Here is a 6,000-nt window from a genome sequence, read left to right on the forward strand (position 1 = left end):
ATCAAGGACTTTCTGTCCGACTGCCCCCACAAAGTGAGGATAGGTCCTCACACCTCCACAACCCTCCGCCTCAGTACCGGGTCTCCTTAGGGCTGTGTGCTGAGCCCTCTACTTTATTTCAAGCAACTCCATCATGAAATTCGCAGTCTACACCACCGTGGTAGGTCGCATCTCCAGGGGTGACGAGACCGCCAAGTGCAATGAGGTGGAGCCTCTGTCAGTGCTTTGCAAGGCCAAAAACATGCAGCCGAACAAGTTGAAACCTCAGGAAATGGTAGTAGGCTTCAAGAGGAAGAAGACCGACATTCTGCACCTGCACATCGATGGGAGCTGCCTGGAGAGAGTCTCTGTTTTCACATTGCTGGGCGCCAACCTGTAGTATTACCTGTCCTGGAGAACTTACGCCACAATGATAATCAAGAAAGCACAACAAAGACTATCTATTTCCTGAGAATACTTATGAACAGATAGATTCTGTGTCTGTCCTTTTACCACTGCATTCTCACCTACTGCATCTGTGTGTGGTTCCTCAGCTGCACAGCCGCAGTGAAGAGTTTCAGAGGGTCGTCAAAACGGCCCAAAATATCATCAGGTGCCCTCTATCTTCCCTGGAAGAACTTTACCACTCACGCTGTCTTTAAAAGGTAGTCAATATCCTCAAAGACCCATATCGTCCTGGCAAAAGACGCTAAGATGAGCGCTTCAAGCTCCGCGCTTACCTGGACAAATAGACTAAAGTTTAGCTTCTACTCAAGGGGCATAAGGGCACTGAATAAGGATCAAATATTAACCGCCACCACTTCTATACTACTCTGCAATACCAGAGGAGAGTGCAATATTGAATTTACGTTTACATTCATACTCACTCCCGTGCAATATGTTTATACCCTTGTTCACCTCCTGTGCGATATGTATACTGTATATCCGCGCAATAGGTTTACATTGATGCTGACCTCTGTGTGTGTTGGTGCCCAGATTACTTACTAGTTATTTCTATATTCCACAACTATTCTGTACTTATTTATATCCTATTTAACTCTATTTAATGTCTCATTGGTGTTTTATATCGTTTTCGTATTTCATTACGACCGGCAGCTAGCGTCTTGCATTTCACTTTCATTGTAAATCTACAATGACAATAAAGATCATTCTTTCAGTTATTCTTTGGTTACAAACCACAAACTATGTCATTCCAGTGTTTTTGTCCTTGCGGTACGGCCATAAGCACAGGCCAATTGTGTCACATTATTTTAATTTCCACATCCATCAATATTTGATTTTTTGAGTGGGTTTTTCCCTCAAACTTCACCATGCTTGGTACTGCTTTTTTGTAAGGTTTTGATTGAATCTGTTAATGGAGTTTTTGCATCGTCTTGGAAGTCATAATTTACCACTTTTATGCTTCTGCCACACGACCATGATGTCATGTAATTGTGTAATAAGTGCCGGTCAACGCAAACATTGGACCAGATGCCAGCTGCTAGGATTTTTTTTAATTTTATATTCAGCATTAAAAAAATATGAGATTAGTCTGAAAAATTATCAGTCTATGATCTTTTGGAGATTTTTGTGACTTGTAAGCTCTGCAGCCAAAGAGTGTATTCCACTTACGCAGACTTGTAAAGCCACATAGTGTGTGTGTCAAGTGTGTGTGAGTGGATCAGAAGTTGAGTGCTGCTCTTAAACAGATTCACTTGTGTGCTCTTCCCCCCTCTTTTGTTTCTCTCGCCACCGAAACCCACTTTTGGCTTCGTGTTCAGCCAAGTAACAAACACGCGCACACACACATACACACGTACACGCTGTTTCAGCTGCTGCTTGTTTTGTTTCCACTTAATGAATGCCAAGTGTGCAAACACACACACACACACACACACACACACACACACACACACACACACACACACACACACACACACACACACACACACACACAGAGTTCTTGTCTACCAATAAGCCTTGTCAGTAATGCATAATCACCATTTCCATTTAAGAGGGATTACATGCGAGCGCACACACACACACACACACACACACACACACACACACACACACACACACACACACACACACACACACACACACACACACACACACACACACACACACACACACACTGCCATACACAGCGAGGACCATAATGTGTCTATTGATTTGCTTTAAATGAAACTGCGAGGGAACCTACATGTGGCGCAGCATGTAACTAAAGCACCGTGGGTTATCTACATATATACAGTATTTTTAGACGCCGCTTATGATAATATATGACATTGTAGACACACACAGGAAAATATGTAAGCTCGGTTTTACACACAAATTGTCAGATACATACGTTTAGCTTTTGTGGCTAATGAGCTGTGGTTGCTATTTCCTAAATTTGTGCATTCTTCTCAGTTTTTCCTTTTCCAAATAAGCGGTGTTCTGATTTATAGATATGCACTATATTTAACTGTGTAAAACTAACTATGTTATGAGTTTATTTCAGTCATATAATCAATTTTGCGTGATCAATTTAACAGCACAGATTATACATATTAACAATCATACATATACACACACAAAGAAAAAGAATGACCGAAAAAGGAATAGGCTGAAGCCAAGGCTTATATTTGCATATCCTATACATTCACTGCAAATTATATTGCCTGGAACATCAACGTTCAAAAAATCAATGGGTTGAAAGTAATTGTTGCTATATTTTATAATTTTCCATTATTTCACCTTTTAAGGCTTTCTTAATCCTTAACAAAGAACTACATGTCTTTAACTCATCACTGAGCTTGTTCCACAATTTAACTCCTAAAACTGAAATACATTTGTATTTTATATTTGTTGTTATTTTACATATTTGAAAAAAATCAATGAATCAATCAAATACTCCGCATAAAAGCGTTATCATTAAATCCCATAAGACAAAGTGAATTGAAATTTCTCACTCAGCTCCATAACACAACAACTGTAGTTTTAGGGTGTTACGCTAAATTGCCAACATTTGAAACATTTTTAAGGGACTGATATTAGGGCTGGGCGATATAACGATACATACGATATATCGCGGGTTTGTCTCTGTGTGATATAGAAAATGACTATATCGTAATATTCCAGTATACGTTCTCACGCAGTCGTTTTTAGCTGCGGGCGTTACACTTCTGGGTCTTCTCACTCTTTCCTGTCTCTCATTCTCACAGACAAGCAGGCGCGCAAACTTATACACGTTACATACTGTCACGTCATACGTCACATACGTATACGCCCTCGCCCAGCAGAAAGGTAGCAGATTGGGCAACGTTAGCAGCTAACGTAGCCGTACGAGTGGTAATACGAGCGAAAGAAGGTGCGGATCTGGTAACAAATGAAGGAAGACTTTTTCCCCATCGTCTGGCGGTGGTTCGGCTTCAAGAGGTAATGTAGATAGATAGATAGTACTTTATTTATTCCTTCAGGAGAGTTCCTTCAGGAAAATTAACATTTTCAGCACAATCCCATTCAAGATCAGACAAACATTACAGGGAGACAGAACAGGATCGCTGACAGGTCTGCCAACTTCCAGCGCCCCTTACAAAAAAGGTGAGATACAGGCAAACAAGGGGGGGGTAATGGGAGATAAAAGATTGAAATAAAAAATAAAATGAAAAAATCGGTCTAAGCCTGGGCCTCTGGAAAGGGGGTCCAGACTGAGGCCAAGGGGGAAAAAAACAACTCAGCCATAGTACACATCCCTCTTACATATATGTAAGAGGGACACATAAAACATCAAAGAAAACAAATGACATGAAAGACATTAAAGCAGCGGAGCTGATACAACCAGCCACTTCTACATACAGCTATGTATCAAAAGTAAAAGAAACATATACACTGTGGTGGCCTCTGCAGTGTTCCACGTCATCGTTTGCTGGGGTGGAGAGAGTATGGAGACAAGAGCAGACCCAACAAAGCAACCAAGAGAGCTGACTCCACTCTCGGTCACCAACCAACTCTAGGCCAGTGTCCAGTCCGCATGGATGAGCGAAGATATGTCCAAGAAGACTGATGTGTCCGATACCTGCTCATTCAGCCAAGACACTGTGAAGCTTGTCCGTACCGGCGCTCAGTGCCAGCTCCGCAGCCCTGTCTCTTCATCCACATCTTCTACAGTCTCTCCAAACTGACTCTGGTGTAGCAGAGACCCAGCAGCTGGTCTCCATGGCCAAAAGGCTCCCGGGAGGCAGATCCAGAAGTCCACAAAAAGCACCGCAGAGGTCACGAAAGGGCCACCCCTTGTCACACAGTCCCAAAGGGTCCCGGACCAAAAGGCAAAAAAAAAAAAAAAAAACACATGAAAGCGAGCGAAAACGCAAAAGGATGACACAAGAGTACATAGCTCCTGCCGACAGCAGCCACTACAGCAGAACCTCCTTGGAAAAAAATATGTCGAACAGACAACCGTAATTTGTCAAGTGTGGTGGGAAAAAGCGTTGCTATAAAAAGTAGCATTACTGCTACTATGTAGCATCATTTAAAAAGTAACTCGCTATAGAATGAAGAGAATTTCATAACATCTGTAGTAACCTACCACATAATGAAGGACGAATACTATTTGATTTCCTATTATGCAGCTAATTTTTATTTGACACATAAAAAGGCTCTGACAATCTTGCACTTTATGTTTTGGAAATGACTTGAGTGTTTGTGCCATTGCTTAATGACTTTAATAAATACACTTTCGGTCAATTGACTTAGTTTTGATTTCCCTCTTTGCATGAAAGTTTAAAAGTAGCATATATGAATGCAGTATGAAGAAGAATATTTTAATGTAGACACATAGAATCATCATACTGCTGTGATTATATGCATCAAGTGTTCATTCAAGGCAAAGGCAAAATATCGTAATATATATCGCGATATGGCCTAAAAATATCGAGATATTAAAAAAGGCTATATCGCACAGCCCTAACTGATATGCACGTGTGTAAAATTTGAGCAAGATTAATTGAAAAATATTGCCGCCATCAAACAAACAATCTTACCTACTTAGCAAAAAATTGTATTTAAATCACATGTTGTCTAATGCAGGGGGCTCAAACTCTTCATTGTTAATTGCAGCCCGCGCACCCCAGGTGGTTAATAGTTAAATATACTACAGCAGTGATTCTTTAACTGGTACACGGGCTCTATCAAGTGGTGTGCCAAAGAATCACTTTATTAAAGTACAGTGATTTATTTTCCAATATTGAAACACAGTGTTGCTGTTCAAACTGTGAGTAGTAGGGACGGCGTGGCGGAGTGGGAGAGTGGCCGTGCGCAACCCGAGGGTCCCTGGTTCAATCCCTACCTAGTACCAACCTCGTCACGTTCGTTGTGTCCTGAGCAAGACACTTCACCCTTGCTCCTGATGGGTGCTGGTTAGTGCCTTGCATGGCAGTTCCCTCCATCAGTGTGTGAATGTGTGTGTGAATGGGTAAATATGGAAGTAGTGTCAAAGCGCTTTGAGTACCTTGAAGGTAGAAAAGCGCTATACAAGTACAACCCATAGTATCACAGTGGCCAAAAATATATAAAAAATACTTGTTAAACCGTTGTGTTATTTGGGTCGAAAATGTCTCTTTCTACGTTCTGGGTTGCCTACCCCTGCTTTAGTGGAAAAGCGATAAATGAGTGAAAGCGACAGAGACGTTGCCATGGAGACGAGGTTTTTCTTACTTGCCTGGCTGCAGTCACTCCGCGACACCTGCCCGTCAGTAGTAAAGGTCCCCAATAACCTGGATCAATTCAAACCGTTATTTGTTTTTGTTTTGTTTTTAATTTGCATTGCCTCACACGATGAACACTACATACATTTCTATGACGGCGGATAACACTCCAGGAGTCATCCCTTTTTTGCGCTCGCTATCCCGGTACTTTCCTGGCTATTATCCGCCGACCGCCGTGTTGCTGTAAGGAAGAAAAGCGGAACGGCACACATTGCGCAAATAACATTATTCTCCGCGACACCTGTCCGTCAGTAATAAAAGTCCCCAATAA

At 41.7% G+C, this 6,000-nt stretch overlaps 1 protein-coding gene across 5 annotated transcripts in view; it reads left to right on the top strand.

Annotated features, from left to right (window-relative positions):
- jarid2b (jumonji and AT-rich interaction domain containing 2b) overlaps positions 1 to 6,000 on the top strand; it is a 228,595-nt gene that overhangs the window by 134,495 nt on the left and 88,100 nt on the right. The gene's annotated exons all lie outside the window — the stretch shown is intronic.

Source organism: Nerophis ophidion, linkage group LG08 (genome assembly GCF_033978795.1).
Source record: "Nerophis ophidion isolate RoL-2023_Sa linkage group LG08, RoL_Noph_v1.0, whole genome shotgun sequence".
Classification (NCBI taxonomy): Eukaryota; Metazoa; Chordata; class Actinopteri; order Syngnathiformes; family Syngnathidae; genus Nerophis; species Nerophis ophidion.